General features: G+C 37.8%; 1 protein-coding gene and 1 long non-coding RNA gene across 4 annotated transcripts in view; both read left to right on the top strand.

Moving 5' to 3' along the window:
• PDE1A (phosphodiesterase 1A) overlaps positions 1 to 18,999 on the top strand; it is a 363,460-nt gene that overhangs the window by 202,269 nt on the left and 142,192 nt on the right. The gene's annotated exons all lie outside the window — the stretch shown is intronic.
• On the top strand, positions 1,804 to 18,971 carry LOC306657980. The gene is made up of 2 exons (XR_013762939.1): positions 1,804 to 10,089; positions 17,060 to 18,971. It is a non-coding gene; the product is annotated as an uncharacterized lncRNA (long non-coding RNA).

The following is an 18,999-nucleotide window of genomic DNA, read 5'->3' as shown; positions in this document are numbered from 1 at the left end:
AGTGATCCACCAGGTCCATGACCATAATAAACCCTAACTATAAGCTCTGTTTCCATATCTATGTGAAGTTTAGCCTCTCAGCTACTTTTTTTTTTTTTTTTTTTTTTTTTTTTTGTGGTACTGGGGATCCAACTCAGGGCCTTGTGCTTGCGAGCCAAGCACTCTACCAGCTGAGCTATCTCCCCAGCCCTCAGCTACTTTTTTATATCAGCAAATCCTTTGGAGTAAACTATATTTTATGAAAATGAGTCCACCTCTCTGAGTTCCCATATTCTCCTGGATCTTGATCCTTTAATTTTTACTATCTTTCTATATTGCATTAATTTTAAGAAGGTTTTAGAATATTTTTCCAGCTTTTTCCAAAATTTTCCAAAATTATCTTCAGGAGCAGTGTTAATCTGGATTACCTAGTTCTCATGTACAGGAAGCAGATGTGATGAACAGAAGTTGCTATATTCACAACTATAACATCATTTGCTGCTATACTAAAGAGGAAATTTTAAGTATGTAGAGAACTTCCTTCTCTATTATAATGCTATATTTAATCTATTTATAGCAAAATGCTAGGTAGTAGAGAACATCCTGTGTTGCTCTCCCTCTGTTCCCCTCATGCCTCTACCATCCCAAAGTATAATCTCTTCACCTGCCATTTTCCATTCATTCAACATGCCTATACACTCAGAAGTAAACCATGTGTCTTAATAAATACTATGGAAAACATAAACTCAAATGTTGCATTTTTTTTGTCCTTGAGGTTTAAAATCTACTTGATAATTCAAAACATACTTTTGCACTATTATTTAAACCTGAGAATAATTTCACATGCACTGTTAGTAGTAGATCCGTGGTAGTTCAATACCACTTTGAGCACCAAAAGAGAGAACAATGTTGGTGATAATGAGTGAGTTGTACTGGATGCAAAACTGAGAATTAGGAGTGAGAGGCATCATGATTTAAATAAATTGTTTAAATCAGTCAGGATGGGAAGTTAGCCAGGTAGGATAACTATTAACCCTAATTTATTGTGCATAGTCAGGAGTTAGTGCTGCCTGTTTAATGTTCAATATTCACCAAAATACCAAAACAAAATAACCTTGAGCTGTGATTGTACATGAATTCACTGTGTCCTTGCAGGCAGTGATTGTAATTCAGACAGAAGTTTCAGTTGATAAACCATTGAGTTTTATGGGCCCTTTTATGTGTAAAAGAATGTATTAATCCTATAGTATAATTGTAAAATATAAACACAGTTACATTCATTGTTCACATGTAATTAGAAACTATATATACACACAAATATATACCTATATGTACATAAGAGTATAAAATAATATTTTTCCTTTATCCTGTGTGGGGATTTTTTATTTATTTATTTATTTGGTACTGAGGATTGAACACAGGGGCATTTAACCATTAATACACATCTCCAGTCCTTTGTTATGTTATATTTAGTGACTGGGTCTTGCTGAGTTGCTTAGGGCCTTACTGAGTTGCTAAGAATGGCTTTGAACTTGGGATCCTCCTGCCTCAGCCTCCCTAGCCATTGGGATTATAGGTGTGTGCCACTGTGCCAGGTGACCTCCTAATTCTAAAGGACAAGAAAAGTGTTATTTTTATGGAGCCCTACATTCCTCCTTAATGCAACAAAAAAAATCTCTAGTTATAGGTACAAAAACATCTATTGATTTTATATTTTCAAAGATAATTTTTTCATAATTACAGATGAAATTATGTAATATCATTTTTATATATTTATAGAAATATATAGAAATATATATTTATAGAAATATATATATATTTATGGAAAACTCAGTTCAATATAAGTTAACTTAGTGTTTAAGTAATAAACTTTACTTCTGCATCTTTGAAATTATTTCCTCATTTAGCTACTATGTCTGGTCCAGGCATAATATAAAGAAGTGAAATACACTCAGACAAATTATAGAAAGTAAAAATTAAACACAAAGTTTAATTTTTGATAGCTAGAAAGTAAAAATTAAACACAAAGTTCCCAGCAGCAAGTGGGAGTAGATTCGGCTTAATGTGGTAGAAGACATCTAAGAACTATCAAAACTGCTGTTTCTTCAAAAGATGTGTCCTACGTGTATACAATAAAACACTACAATACAAATAACTTTTTTTGTATTCATTGTTGCTTCAATGAAGTTACAAAAGAAAAATTCACAAGCAAAGATTTATACTGTCTGTGTGATGGTTAAGATAAAACTACATTTCATACTGATTTATTGAATTATCTGAACAGGCCAGGTTAAAGTTTAGTTTCTGGGGTGGCTGAATCTTTATAAAGAGAAACAAGAAAGTAGATTGCAGAGTTCCCAAAATGAGTATGTTCTAGAAGTGAACAGTAGTGATAAAAATGGGGACATCTACAAAGATTTCATTAAAAGATACATAAAGAGTTACATTTATTGCCAGGCACACTGGTACACACCTGTAATCCCAGAGGTTCATGAGGCTGAGACAAGAGGATCATGAGGTCAAAGCCAGCCTCAGCAAAAGAGAGGCAATAAGCAAGTCAGTGAGACCCTGTCTCTAAATAAAATACAAAATAGGGCTGGGGATGTGGCTCAGTGGTCAAATGCCCCTGAGTTCAATCCCTGGTCCCCCCCCCACACAAAAAAAAACGTTTACAAATATTGCTATTCTGCATAGTTAGGAACTTAGAAAAATAATCTATACACTCAAGCATGACTTATGAAATGACTTTATCAATAGGATGTACTGGGTGAAGGATGAAAAAACTTGGACCAGATTGACTACTTCTATTTTTAAGTTTTTTAAATTTTTTACAGACTGCATTTTGATTCATTGTATACAAATGCGGTACATCATTTCATTTCTATGGTTGTGCATGATATAGATTCATAGCATTCATGTAATCATATAAGTACATAGGGTAATGATGTTGACTTTGTAATTTAGGTAGAATCCTAATCCCTTTGAAGTTGGGTTCTCACCTTGCTGAAATAGAGAAAATTATTGCTCATGTTTCCCTCTATAGGTTGGAAAAACTGGAGGTTGAATGTGATTGTATTTGTAAAAGTGATTTTAGAGTATGAAATACTATTGAAAACATGTTTATTAGTAATGGTAAATCAAGTGCCTCCATACTCAACACCAATGCCAGAGGTGCCAGAGAAATATAAGATACAATGACATAAAAACATTTATACTTAGGAAGCCCCTAGGAGGAATTAGTACTTTAAGTAAGAATACAAAGAACTGGAAGAGAGCATAGAAAATAATTATATACCAAAACTCTCCAATTTTACAAATGAGTATTATGAGACCTACAAGACCCATTTGATTTCTCCTGGGTTTCACAAATAGCAACCCTAGCATAACTAGGCTTCATGATTCTAGATTGGAACTGCCACATCATTATGTTGGCTAGGAAGCAGAAATAGACCATTGATAATTAATACTCCTATTTCTTATGTGACATTTCTAAATATTCATGTTTAACTTGAACATATGTATTAACCAAAATAGGTGATGCAATTCTTGCTTAGAATTTGAAATATATTAAGTAAAATTGGGTATGAGTTAATTACACAATATGTTTATACTTCCAAAATTTAATACTTTTGTGTGACAGATGCTATGTGATGAGCCTATTCTTTTTGAAAACAGAGGTACTGACCATATTTGGGAACTCTGGTAACTTTTTGTGTACCCCCTACCAACTTAGTATTTTAGGATATCAATAAGAAAATTTATTTTCCAAAAATTTTATTTTCAACATCATTTCCCCCTGTGCTTTTTACAAAAAAAAAAATAAAATAAAATATGCTTGGAGCACATGAATATGCTCTGCTCTTTCCTTAAGGAAAGTTCACTGTCAGCATGTGCTCTGCCTGCTTGAAGGAAACAAAATTTATATGCTATTCTAAAAGATTTCTAAAGTAGAAGTTAAAAAAAAATCTCTACAATTAACCCATTTGACATGTCAAAATATTCATCATCATTAAATTATTTTCAACAACCAGATTTCATTTAATTTCCTTCTATTTTAATCCCAGGGTTCTAGAGAAGCTACCTATTGTACCTCACATTCTAGCTATTTTAATTATATGCAACATAATCATACAATTTCAGGGAAAACTCTTCCTTAACCACATTTCCTCCTACTTGAAAATCTGAAAATGATAGATCTAGTTAAGGCTATTTTTTATATTCTGTTTCTAATGTCAAATTTTCCAGTTTCTGATATCTTATAAGAGCTATTTTATGAAGTGAAAAGGGGCCTTTGGTTTAAGTTGATGACCAAAAATGAAGGAGGAGAGGGGACCAATGTAGGTCTTTAGAAGTTTTTATTCTTCGGTATTCAGAGGCTCTCTGAAAGTTTGACAGCAAGCTAGTCTTCAATGGTGAGAGCAGGTATTAACCATGCAAGTGTTATGGCTGTCATTTTCTTAGACAAATGTTCTGAAGGATAGCATTTAAATGAAATGTAATTTGTCTGAAAGCAGAGAGAAACACATACTATGTATTTTGCAAATGACCTTAAAAGCAGTCACTTGCTTATTTACACCCTCCTCTTAAACTGTTCTTCAATAAAAGTTGCATTTTCTAGTATGGTCTTGTGATCTATTGCCAAACCACACAACAGGAGCTTGCTTTCACAACAGGAGCATGCTTTCTTGGGATCACATTCTGATGATTTTTCCAGATTACATGTTATTAAAGAAAACATCTTTTATAAATTAAATAAACTCAATTTTTACTGAATCTAGCTCTTTTAAAAAGTGATTTTCTAGGACTAGATTTTTCTTGCCATACTTTCATATATTAAATGGCAATTCATGGATAAGCATCTAGTTTATACTAAAAAGGTAGAATGAAATTAGGCAGGGTAACATAAATATATTTTTGAGATATATAAATTTAACTGAAAGACTTTGCAATCTATTAAGCCAGTGAAAAACATTGTTTATTATGCCCCTTGTAGTTCTACCAAAGAAGTCTCTTCACACACCAGCAAAACTTTCTTTTGTGCAATTGCACAAAGAAAACTATGGCTTTAGCTTAGAACAAGATTATTATCCTTTCATAAACATATAAGAAAAAATTATATTTTAGCCCAAATCCATGAGAAAGACCTTCATTAAAATTCATGTTCATCAGAAAGGCACTAATAATCATCAAGTAAAAATAAGGTCAAGGGTTTTAAGCAGCTCATTAAATGCAGTCTAGCTATCATTAAAATATTGGTGACTGTCACTGGCGTAGTTATGCTAGACAAAACAGATGACTTTCTTGCCTGTCGTCTTAGATCTTCCCTCCTTATTACAAAACAAAAGCCAGAAAATTTTTTTAGAAACCCATACAAGAAATTGTGCTTAGAAAGGTAGAATTGGTGGCAGGGAATTCTGTGATAGGAATAGTGATTTTGATAACATTGGTGCTTATACAAGATAACACCCCAAGTGCTAAGTCACCAAGAAGGAACTCTCATGTCAGTTTGAGTGTAAAAGCATCTTACATATTCATATTCAATATGAATTCCTTATATAATGGTACTACGTCTATTTTACAAATGGGGAAACCAAGGTCCAGAGAGGGACTGAACAACCTTATATCGAAGAGTTAGCAGATGGTGGGATCAAGGTTCAAGTGTAGGTAGTGTTGGCTCCAGCATCTTCACTTCTCCATCGGGCTCCATTCAAGGAAGAAAGGGAATGAACTCAATGGATCCAAAAGAAGTACAACTATCTCTTTTCTTGCAGCCTTTCCCCTAAAATAATAGTATTATACTGCATAGGTATCATAGAAAGATGTATTAAAATGGGGGCTGTAGTAGGTTTATAACCAAAGTCAGATATGACATGGACCTAAAGGTTCTAGAGGATCCAATGACAGGAAGCTTGCTGAGGACCAAACTGAAAGGAAGGCTGTGGATAATGTCCGATATTTTGACAAATATTATCATGCCCTTTACATTATAATAAATAATACAAAAGTGGATTGTAATGGTATTAAAGGTATATTAAAACTCAGGTAAGGGAAATAAAGTCTAAAATGTATTTACTATTTGCAATGCATTGAGTATTTACCACCTCTTGATGTTCTCTTAAAGTGTACTTTAAATGTGCATTTCATTTTAATTCTCACAGCCAGCTTGTAACTAGGCACAGAAAAGTTAAGTCCCTTACCAGTGCCAATATTCACATCCTGAACTACGATCCTTCTGATGAGCTGTTCCCGGTGCGATCTCAGTTACTAAACTTGTTCTATACCTCTGTCTTCTCATCTGTAAAGGAGGGTGATGGGGATACACAATAAATAGATAAGCCCCAAAGAGTTCACATTCTTCCTGGTTGAGAATGAGCAGGTAAAATCATGGCTATGGAATTCAAGAGGCAAGGTGGAGCACAGAATTGGGAAACCAGCCATCCTTGTAGCTCTCAGTGGAAGCCCTGAGAGTGACTGAGGAATGGAAAGTGAGATCAGCCCAAGGGCAGGGGGAGTAGGGAATCTACTAAGGAAGGAAGGATGAAAAGGAGAGTGTGGGGAACAGTTTCAAGGAGGTGGAGCAGAACCAAGAAGTAATGCAAGAGAAGCCAAGAAGCTGGCCAGCAAGACCAAACACAGCCTTTTATATTTTGAAGGCTAAAATCAGATCACTCTGTTTGGCAATGAGGTAATCACTGACCTTTTGAGAGACCCCTTTCTAGAGCTGAAGCTATGGAAGTGTCATGGTAGTGGGTACAGAGGTGAGGACAGGAGGTGGAGACAGAGGAGAGTAACCGTCAAGAGGTCTGGCACAGAGTGAGGGTTGCAGTCAGAGTAAACAGAGCTGTGAGAGGGCTCTCAGCTAGGGAACACTTAAGTGTGTTTCTTGATAACATTTAAGGGTCAAAGAACAAAGAGATTGAGAAGGGGAGAAATAGAATAAGATAGAGAAGAAAGAAGTATGTTCCTAGCCCTTCTGAAAACTTTTGCATTTTGATAAATTTGTCAGTGCTGTTACCTAAAAAATAACTGATGGCAATTTGAGATTCAATAAGCAACTAATGTTTATTAAGCAAGCACTACATATCAGACTTGATTTTAAGTGCTGGGAAAACAAAACAAGAAACAACCAGCAAGAAGAAAAATAGAGAAAGGAAAGGAGAAAAGTAAAATCCCTCCTTTTATAGAATTTTCAGTGCGAAGTCTAGTCGATCTAAAGTAAGTAATAAGCAGGCAAGTGAATAGAAAGGCAAGATGCCTCGTGGGGATGAGGAGAAGATGAAGAAACGTGACTTGGGGTGAGGAGGGTGGCAGAAGGGGGCCTGAGGAGTGGAATTGCTAATACACATAAAAAGCACTGAGTCCTGTTTGATAAGTAACCATTTCAACGGAAAACTGAAGACTCTGAGAGACAGGATCGAGGACCAGAAAAATTTTCCAACAAAAGCCCAGTGAGTGCATTGGACTTTAAGTATAGATATTTGGGCTGGAATGAGAGGGTGGGAAAAAGGAAAGTGACGGCCCTAGGAATGGGCTACATTTGAATTACTACTGTTCCGTTTTTACTGTGTATAGTTTTTATGTGTTAGTGGTGAATATTTAGGACCATTTTAGACCATTTTGAGAACCTAATGAAAGCTGTAGATTCTCTCCCCAGGAAAAGAAGCACAAATTTACACAAATAAAAGAAGTTGCTTGCAATTTTACATAGTTCTTGGGACTTCAGAATCCCTTCCTAGATCCCAGGTTACCAGTTAGTGCTACAGAGGATAAGGCACAACCCAACCATGTTTTTCAGGGTTACTGTCATTCTCAAGGACTTAGAGATCCTTATGCACACCTCTCCAGTTTTCTTTCTTTGCCCCACATTCTTCTTTATGGTTAGGGCAAATCCCAATGTGTTCTCTGCACATTTTTCTCTATTTGCTCTTCCTTCATGCTTCTTCTCAAACCACTTGAATCAGGCTTTGTCCCCACATCTGCACTAAGCAGCTCTTCTCAGTCTTCTGTAGCCTCGTGCTGCTGGACCCAAAGATCAAATCTCAGTCTGCATATAGGAACCATCAGCATCATTTAGAGGGTGACTATTACTCCCTCCTTGAAATAATTTCTTCACTTGGCTCTACCCTCATCTCATTAACCATTCAATTTCAATGACTTTTCTTGATTCGTCCTCATATATTCACTTTTAAAATTTGGAGGATTTCAAAAACTTCTGCTCCAGCCATACTGACCTCAAAATCTTGGATCAAATCCTAGTAACAAAGTTCCATGACCCTGAGGAAGTCATTGAGCATTCTTAGCTACAGGAAGGTTAGTACCTACCTCAGAGTTTGTTGTAATAACCTCTGTGAAAGCAACTGGCACATAATAAACCCTTAAATATTTACTGAACCTATTGCCCAAGACTGAACCACTGATTTTTTTTTTTTTTTTTCCTCCCTGAATGACTAATCTCAGCTGACTTGGTCTTGTGTTGAAGGCAGTCAACCATACACCAGGTAGAAGACGGATAGGGCCAAGCACTCCACATGACCAAGTGCCAAGAGATGTCACAAAGGAGTGTAGATGTGGGGTGAGCATGTTGCTCCAACAGACCTCTACAAAATAGTGTTTCTGGGTTTTTTTTTTTTAATAAATTTGGGGCAAAATAAAAAACTTAAAATGAGAAGCAATGGCAGTAACAAATTAGGCTTCTAAAAGAGAGTGCTCTTGGCCTTAGGTAGAAAGTCTGAAATGCTTAGCTTTGGATTGAAAGTCTAAATATTTAAGATTACATGGGAGGTCTCTGATTTCCGTCTGTTTTTAGTTTTCTCATATACAGGTAATTATGACAAGTAAGTTACTATATTTCGGAATCCCTTCAATTTTACGATGGAAATCATTTTATGCCATTTCATTTACCATATTTAGCACAATTAGAATTTTAAAACAAGCCTAAAATTATATACTTTGATTAACTTATATGTGTGGTCCCAAATTTAATCTTTAGTGGTTTAATGTGATAGAATCAAGATTTCAGTGTGGGAATTATGGTTGGAGAGATTCTGCTCCCCGTTCCCTAACTTCTGAGAGGTAAAACCTTTAATGTTGTTCCCTAAATTCAATAAAACTGAAATGTTATTTTTGTCCTATCTTCCTCATAGTAATATATTGAGGATCAAATGAAATGAAGCATAAAAACTTAATGAGTATTTTTTTTTCCCACCAGCAGCCTAGGAAATAGTAAAACTTAATAGCACCACTGATTTTTATGGGTCTGTCTTCTGCTGTCCTGCAGTGTCTTAAGAGCAGTGTCTTCCCTAGCAGTTGTGCTGAGTCTGATTGATTCCCTGGCCCACTAAGAAAATCTATTCTGTAACTGAAAAACCTGCTCCCTGCTCCAGAAATGTGTGCAGTATCAATGAAATGCTGAGCTGGTAGCTGTGCCCAGGATGCTGCTGCACAAAAACTTGATGAACTGGTCTGCCAGGTTGGGGGGGCTCCTGGTGGAAGCCCTTGGAGATTGGCACAGCCTCACACTACTGCAAAAGTGGGCACCACAGAGGCCCACTCAGAACTCCTGAGATGCTGCACGTACTGTGCAATTCCCCCCTTGTGGCCCATGGGGATTCCTGCCCTGTTCACTTGGGATAGCAGGGACCCACCTATCCAGACAAAGACCCTGCAAACATTAATCATGCTAGAGATGGATTTTTCCAGTGCCTCTCTGACAGGTTCTTAAGTCTTTCAAAGAATTATCTCATCCCTCCCCAGAGTAGAAAGAAATTTTTGTCTCTACCTGCTACCGAAGTTGAGTGGGTGGTGATGTCATACACCATCCCTACATTTTTTTTATTTTGACCTAGCTCCATCCCTTTCACTTCCTGATAGTTTCTTGTCTTCCTTCACAGAAATAAAAAAAAGTTCATTATTTTAATTACTAAATTATCTCATAAAAGACTTCATTTTCTGACTTTTCTAATTTAATGTCTCTTTCTAATTGAGAGAAATAGCTAACCTCCTATTTGGGGAGGAAAAATGTGAATTTGTTGGCTCTGCTTTTTTTTTTTTTTCATAAAATCATAAGATATATTAACCAGCACTGTAAAAAGCGAATATTCACTTTAAAAGGTGAAAATTTCGGGTTTTCAAGATGGCGGCCTAGAGGGTGGCTGCATTACGTGTTGCTCCAGAACTCAGGATTCAAGAGAGGAGATATTGAGACGCTTGGGACCAACTCAAAGTAGCCGGGTGACTCTCACCCCCTGGGGGGGCATCCCGGATGGGACGGGGGTCCCGGAACGCAGGAAACTTTGTGAAGTAGAACTGCCGGCGAGACGCCCCTCCCCCCGCTGGAGCGCCATAGAGGAGGCAGCTCGGCACAGCGCTGGGACTCGGAGCAGCCACTGGGGCTCCGGCGGCTGCCCGGGGGAGGAGTGGCGGGGAGAACTGTGTGGGACTCAGGACACCGGGGGCCTGCCCTGAGGAGGAGGAGAGGAGCGTGGCCACTTGGATTCGGAGAGACTGCACCAGAGCTGCAGGCGGTTGCCAGAGGAGAAGCCGCGCGGCTAGCTGTTTGGAATCAGAACGACGCTTCTGAACCCCGGGGCCTGCCCTGAGGACAAGGAGGAAGAGGAGCAGCCGCTTGGATTCGGGTGACTATACGGGAACTACAGGCGGTTGCCAGAGAAGGGGCTGCGTGGCGAGCTGTTTGGACCCTGACCACTTCTGAACCCCGGGCCTGCCCGGAGGAGTAGGAGAAGGAGGAGAAGGAGCGCGGCGGGGTCCTTTGGACTTGCAGTGACTGCATAGCGCTCCAGGCGGCTGCTCAGAGGAGAAGGCGTAGTGGTAAGTTGTTTGGTCTTAAAGTGACAGCTCCTGAAACACAGGGGGGCTGCCTGGAGGAGAAGCGTGGTGGGACGCTTGGTCTTGAGGGACCACACCAGAGCTCCGGGCGGTTGCCCAGAGGACCCGTGCAGCGGGTCACGTGGATTCAGAGCCACTCAGAGGGACTGCTCCTGAACACCCGGGGGGTTATCTGGAGAAGGAGGAGGAACGGCAGGGTCACTTCGACTCGGAGTGATTGATTGCCCCGGGCTACGGGTGGTTGGTGGGAGGAGGAGGCACGAAGTGAGTTTCTTGGACTCCTAGTGACCGCACCGGCATACTGGGCGGCTGTCTGGAGGAAGAGACCTGTGGCGGGTCTCTGGGACTCAGAGCGATTGTTCGGGGCCACAGGTGGCTGCTCAGAGGAGGGGCCACGCAGCCAGGCGATTAGGTGCAGAACAGGGTCCCAGGATCTAGGAGGCTTCTGGGTGGAAGAGCCGCACAGAGACAGGCTTAGGGCGGAGCGAAGGTTCCAGGCCTATGGGCAAATTCTCTGAGGAGGGGCAGCCTAAGGAGATTCATCTGCGAAGGGTGAGGCTCCCAGGCCCAGGAGGTAGGGCCGGGCCCCTGGAAACTTTGCAGAGGAAGGCAGCCCAGCCCAGGCAGTAGCTGTAAATTGAGGGGAACCTCTAGGAGGAAACTGACCAGCGAGACCTCCCCACCGGGTGAGTCTTCCCTGCTGGGTGAGGTTTCCCACAAGGACGGTAAAACCAGAGGCTCGGGCCCAAACAGGCCTTGCCTCAGCCCACAGCCTAGGTCCCCTTTGGATGACCATAGGTCAACAAGTGAGGCACCTCTGCCCACTAGCAGGGAATATACCCCACCTGAAAGGCCACCACTCCTAGAGAGGCAGCTTCCTTGTGGAACACCGCATTATCAACCTCCTCCAAGACTTCAGCCTACTGAAGGCTAAGAGGGGATATATATAGAAATCTTCAGGGTCATTGTAAATCAACAGAGGAAATCTGCAATATCTCAGCGGTCCACTGATATCTGAACAACATGAGAAAACAAGGAAAGAAAATGCTGCAAACAAATCTAGATGTTACATCAATAAAACCCAATGACCAGCATGGCAGAAGAAATGACAGAAAAGGAGTTCAGGAATGTACATAATTAAAATGATCAGAGAAGCAACGAGGAGATGAAAGAGCAAATGCAAGCATTGAATGATGAGATGAAAGAGCAAATGCAAGCATTGATTGATCGCACCAATCGACAGTTAAAAGAGCAAATACAGGAAGCAAAAGATCATTTCAATAAAGAGTTAGAGATATTGAAAAAAAACCAAACAGAAATCCTTGACATGAAGGAAACAATAAACCAAATTAAGAACTCCATAGAAAGCATATCCAATAGGATAGAACACCTGGAAGACAGAACCTCAGACATTGAAGACAAAATATTTAACCTTGAAAACAAAGCTGAACAAACAGAGAAGATGGTAAGAAATCATGAACAGAATCTACAAGAACTATGGGATATCATGAAAAGGCCAAATTTAAGAATTATTGGGATTGAGGAAGGCCTAGAGAAACAAGCCAAAGGAATGAACAACCTATTCAATGAAATAATATCAGAAAATTTCCCAAATCTGAAGAATGAAATGGAAAATCAAGTTCAAGAGGCTTACAGGACTCCAAATACACAAAATTACAACAGACCCACACCAAGGCACATTATAATGAAAATACCTAACATACAAAATAAAGACAGAATTTTAAAGGCTGTGAGAGAAAAGAACCAAATTACATTCAGGGGGAAACCAATACGCATATCAGCAGATTTTTCAATCCAGACCCTAAAAGCTAGAAGGTCCTGGAACAACATTTTTCAAGCCCTGAAAGAAAATGGATGCCAACCAAGAATCTTATACCCAGCAAAACTTACCTTCAAATTTGACGATGAAATAAAATCCTTCCATGATAAACAAAAGCTAAAAGAATTTACAAAAAGAAAGCCCAGCATTACAGAACATTCTCAACAAAATATTCCATGAGGAAGAGATGAAAAACAAAGAAGCAAATCAGCAAAGGGAGGAACTATCCTAAAGGAATTGTCAAATAAAGGAGGAAACAAGTTGTGTCAAACAAATAAATAAACAAAATTTTAAAAATGAACCAAATGACCGGGAAACCAAATCATTTCTCTATAATAACCCTGAACGTTAATGGCCTGAATTCATCAATCAAAAGACATAGACTGGCAGACTGGATTAAAAAGAAAGATCCAACAATATGTTGCCTGAAAGAGACTCACCTCATAGAAAAAGATACCCATAGATTAAAGGTGAAAGGATGGGGAAAAACATACCATGCACATGGACTCAGCAAAAAAGCTGGAGTATCCATCCTCATTTCCGATAATGTGGACTTCAAGCCAAAGGTAGTCAGAAGGGATAAAGAAGGTCATTTCATACTGCTTAAGGGAAGCATAAATCAGCAAGATATAACAATCATAAACATCTATGCCCCAAACAGTGGCTCATCTATGTATGTCAAACAAATCCTTCTCAATTTCAGAAACCAAATAGACCACAACACAATAATACTAGGTGATTTTAACACGCCGCTCTCACCACTGGACAGATCTTCCAGACAAAAATTGAGCAAAGAAACCATAGATCTCAACAACACAATCAATAATTTAGACTTAAACGGACATTTATAGAATATTCCATCCAACCAAGAGTGAATACACTTTCTTCTCAGCAGCACATGGATCCTTCTCTAAAATAGACCATATATTATGCCACAAAGCTAATGTTAGCAAATACAAGAAGATAGAGACACTAGCATGTATTCTATCAGATCATAATGGATTGAAGTTAGAAATAAATGAAAGAGTAAAACACAGAAACTATTCCAACATCTGGAGATTAAACAATATGCTATTATATGATGAATGGATAACAGAAGATATTAGGAAGGAAATTAAAAAATTCTTAGAGGTAAATGAGAACAAAGAAACATCATATCAAAATCTCTGGGACACTATGAAAGCAGTACTTAGAGGGAAATTTATTTCATGGAGCGCATTTAATAAAAGAAGTAAAACTCAACAAATAAACAACCTAACACTACAGCTCAAAGCCTTAGAAAAAGAAGAACAGAACAGCACCAAAAGTAGTAGAAGACAGGAAATTGTTAAACTCAGAGCTGAAATCAATGAAATTGAAACAAAAGAAACAATACAAAAAATTGATAAAATAAATAGTTGGTTCTTCGAAAAAATAAACAAAATTGATAAACCTTTAGCCACACTAACAAAGACGAGAGAAAACCCAAATCACTAAAATTCGGAATGAACAAGGAAATATCACTACAGACAGGATGGAAATACAAAACATAATTAGAAGCTATTTTGAAAATCTATACTCCAACAAAATAGAAAATTTCGAAGACATCAACATGTTTCTAGAGACATATGAATTGCCTAAACTGAATGAGGAGGACATAAACAATTTAAATAGACCAATTTCAAGTACTGAAATAGAAGAAGTCATCAAAAGCCTACCAACAAAGAAAAGTCCGGGACCAGATGGGTTCTCAGCCGAGTTCTACAAAACCTTTAAGGAAGAGCTCATTCCAATACTTCTCAAAGTATTCCATAAAATAGAAGAGGAGGGAACCCTCCCAAACTCATTCTATGAAGCCAATATCACACTGATACCTAAACCAGACAGAGACTCATCAAGGAAAGAAAATTTCAGACCAATATCCTTAATGAACATCGACGCAAAAATTCTCAACAAAATTTTAGCAAATCGCATACAAAAACATATTAAAAAGATAGTGCACCATGATCAAGTGGGTTTCATCCCAGGGATGCAAGGTTGGTTCAACATCAGGAAATCAATAAATGTAATTCACCATATTAATAGACTTAAAGTCAAGAATCACATGATTATTTCAATAGATGCAGAAAAAGCATTTGATAAAATACAGCACCCCTTCATGCTCAAAACACTAGAAAAAAATAGGGATAGTGGGAACATTCCTTAATATTGTAAAGGCCATTTATGCTAAGCCCATGGCTAATATCATTCTAAATGGTGAAAAACTGAAAGCATTCCCCCTAAAAACTGGAACAAGGCAGGGATGCCCTCTTTCACCACTTCTATTCAACATCGTTCTTGAGACTCTGGCCAGAGCAATTAGACAAACCAAAGAAATTAAAGGGATACGAATTGGAAAAGAAGAACTCAAACTATCCCTGTTCGCTGATGACATGATTATATATTTAGAGGAACCTGGAAATTCCACCAGAAAACTCTTAGAACTCATAAGTGATTTCAGTAAAGTAGCAGGTTACAAGATCAATGCCCATAAATCCAACGCATTTTTATACATAAGTGATGAATCTTCAGAAAGAGAAATTAGGAAAACTACCCCATTCACAATAGCCTCGAAAAAAATAAAATACTTGGGAATCAATCTCACAAAAGAGGTGAAAGACCTCTACAATGAGAACTATACAACACTAAAGAAAGAAATTAAAGAACACCTTAGAAGATGGAAAGATCTTCCATGTTCTTGGATAGGAAGAATTAATATTGTCAAAATGGCCATACTACCTAAAGTGCTATACAAATTCAATGCAATTCCAATTAAAATCCCAATGACGTACCTTACAGAAATAGAGCAGGCAATTATGAAATTCATCTGGAAGAATAAGAAACCCAGAATAGCTAAAGCAATCCTTAGCAGGAAGAGTGAAACAGGGGGTATTGCAATACCAGATCTTCAACTCTACTACAAAGCAATAGTAACAAAAACGGCATGGTATTGGTACCAAAATAGAAAGGTAGATCAATGGTACAGAATAGAGGACACGGACACAAACCCAAATAAATACAATTTTCTCATACTAGACAAAGGTGCCAAAAATATGCAATGGAGAAAAGATAGCCTCTTCAACAAATGGTGCTGGGAGAATTGGAAATCCATATGCAACAGAATGAAACTAAACCCATATCTCTCACCATGCACGAAACTAAACTCAAAATGGATTAAGGACCTCGGAATCAGACCAGAGACCCTGCAGATTATAGAAGAAAAAGTAGGTCCAAATCTTCATCTTGTTGGTCTAGGACCAGACTTCCTTAACAGGACTCCCATAGCACAAGAAATAAAAGCTAGAATCAACCACTGGGATAGATTCAAACTAAAAAGCTTTCTCTCAGCAAAGGAAACTATCAGCAACGCGAAGAAAGAGCCTACAGAGTGGGAGAATATCTTTGCCAATCATACTTCAGATAGAGCACTAATCTCCAGAATCTATAAAGAACTCAAAAAACTCTACTCCAAGAATTCAAACAGTCCAGTCAACAAATGGGCTAAGGAAATGAATAGACACTTCACAGAAGAAGATCTACAAGCAATCAACAAACATATGGAAAAAATGTTCAACATCTCTAGTAATAAGAGAAATGCAAATCAAAACCACCCTAAGGTTCCATCTCACCCCAATTAGAATGGCGATTATCAAGAATACGAGCAACAACAGGTGTTGGCGAGGATGTGGGGAGAAAGGTACACTCATACACTGCTGGTGGGGCTGCAAATTAGTGCAGCCGCTATGGAAAGCAGTGTGGAGATTCCTTAGAAAACTTGGAATGGAACCACCATTTGACCCAGCTATCCCACTCCTTGGCCTATACCCAAAGGACTTAAAATCTGCATACTACAGAAATACAGCCACATCAATGTTCATAGCTGCTCAATTCACAATAGCCAGACTGTGGAACCAACCTAGATGCCCTTCAATTGATGAGTGGATAAAGAAACTGTGGTATATATATACTGTGGAATATTACTCAGCCATAAAGAATGATAAAATTATGACATTTGCAGGCAAATGGATGAAATTGGAGAATATCATGCTAAGTGAGATAAGCCAATCTCAAAAAGCCAAAGGACGAATGATATCGCTAATAAGTGGAGGTTGACACACAATGGGGGGGGAGGGAAGGGTTAGAGTTAGGGTTAGGGAGGGGGGCAAGTATGGAGGAAGGAACTACTGTATAGAGGGTAAAGAGGGGTGGGAGGGGTGGGGGGAAGGGAAAAAAAATAACAGAATGAATCAAACAACATTGCTCTATGTAAATTTATGATTACACAAATGGTATGCCTTTACGCCATGTACAAACAGAGAAACAACATGTATCCCATTTGTTTACAATAAAAAATAAAAATAAAAAAAAAAATAAAAGGTGAAAATTTCAAGTTAGTTGCAAAGAAGAGAGAAATTAAGTATATTCACCTTCCTTTTAATATACATTAAATACTATATATCCTTGAAATGTGGTTGTTTCCACTGCTTTAACTTGTTTACAAGTCTGAATGCTTTCATAAAGTATTAATTTTATATTTATTTGTTAAAACTCATAAGATTAAATAACATTTATTCCATTCTATAATAAATCAGAAAAGATAACTTTCCATGAGTCTTAAAAAATATAGACTATCTACATTACATAACTGCATATACTTCTTGGAACACTGCAGACTATCAGACTTCAGCTAAAACTCTTTTTGAAGAAGCTAAATGTAATTTAAAAGTCTACTAAGTTATATACTTATGATAGTATTTCCATAGAACAAAATCTCTGATTCTATTTCTAAGCCTACAGTCCAGTTAATTAATGATTTCTGAGAAGGCATTTAATGTATCTCCGCCTAATTTCTGTTGAAAAATAAAGAAAACCTATTGTTTCCCTTGTGCACTAGTCTATTCCACAAATGGTACATTGAACTTTACACCTGTTGGTGAATTACAAAATGTTGTGTTTGTATAACACGGGTTCTCCCTGAGGAAAAAATAATTCAACTACTAATATTCAGGAACTGGAGAAGTATGGTATTGATTCCATGACTTCCTGTGTGTCCAACACCATACTAAGAAATTTCCATGCGATTTTGAATTAAAAACTTGTAGTTAAGATTCTACTTGTGTTTCCTTTAGTTAAAAAAAGAAGACTGGGTTTTAAGAAGAAAAGCCAACTTGCCCAAGATTACACAAGTAATAAAGCAGGAACTTAGAGTACAATGTGACCTTGGAGCTCCATTCCAAAAATTAGTGACAGCAAGACAGACTCTTCTAAAGATAAATTCCTGGACATTACAAAGCCAGAGTAAAACATGATATTCTTGAAGCCTTGAATGGTGAAGCTGGAAGAGAACTTAAAATGTTATCTAACCTCGTCTAGGTTTATAATCAGTTCTTAGCTGTGAAACTCTTCAAATAAAATCTTTCTTGGAAACTAGAAGATATAAACTATATAAGTTTGTAGAATTCCCAGCTTGAGGCACTTTCTGAGGGCAAACCAAAGAATCCTTTCAGAATCAACTCCTAGAGGAATAACTTGAAAATCCATTATTAAGTACAATATCTTCATTTCATAAATTTTTTAAAAATGAATTTCCTATCAAGGTTTAAAATTTCTAGAAATAATTTTACTTTTTATCAAAGTGTCTCCTTTCTTTATAGCTTCTCTCTCTCATCTCACATCCATACAATAGAATATTAACCACATTTTTCTTTTTGTTTCATTAATTATTAAAACTCTTTTGTTGTTGTTGTTGTTGTTTTCAGTGCTGGGGATTGAACCAAGGGTCTCACACATGGTAGGAAAGTGCTCTACCACTGATACATCCCCAGCCTTGAAACCCACTATTAATACAGTGCTGGCACTTAATAAGAACTAAGTATTGTGTGTAAATTAACTAAAGTATAACATACAAGTTAGTTTTCTTAGAGAGATTATGTATATGTGTACATGGAAGAGAGAGTGTGAGAGAGAGAATGCTAAGACTTGGGGAGGAAAAAAATCATTTTTATAGCTACATGTTGATTTGTAACTAAAATCTTCAGGCATGCTCTAACGTATTGCCTTGGGGAGAGCTTGTGAACCATTAAATATGGGACACCGTGTCCCTTCACAGAGAAATAAGCAAAAAGTAGAGAAGTATGCCAATTGGAACCACAGGAAAGCTCAGAAATTCTGGCTGATTTCATAAACTGGAATCCAGTCAGAGGGCACTAGAAAATGTTCTTTCTGGGAAATGCCATTACTTCTGTTTTTAATGATTATCTTAGTTTTATATCTCATTCAAAACACAAAACATCTACCTGCTGTAAATAAATGGTCAT

This window comes from Sciurus vulgaris, assembly GCF_902686455.1.
Source record: "Sciurus vulgaris genome assembly, chromosome: 3".
NCBI classification, from domain to species: Eukaryota; Metazoa; Chordata; class Mammalia; order Rodentia; family Sciuridae; genus Sciurus; species Sciurus vulgaris.
Note: the sequence above shows the minus strand (reverse complement) of the source record. Positions and strands in the feature narration are given on the sequence as shown.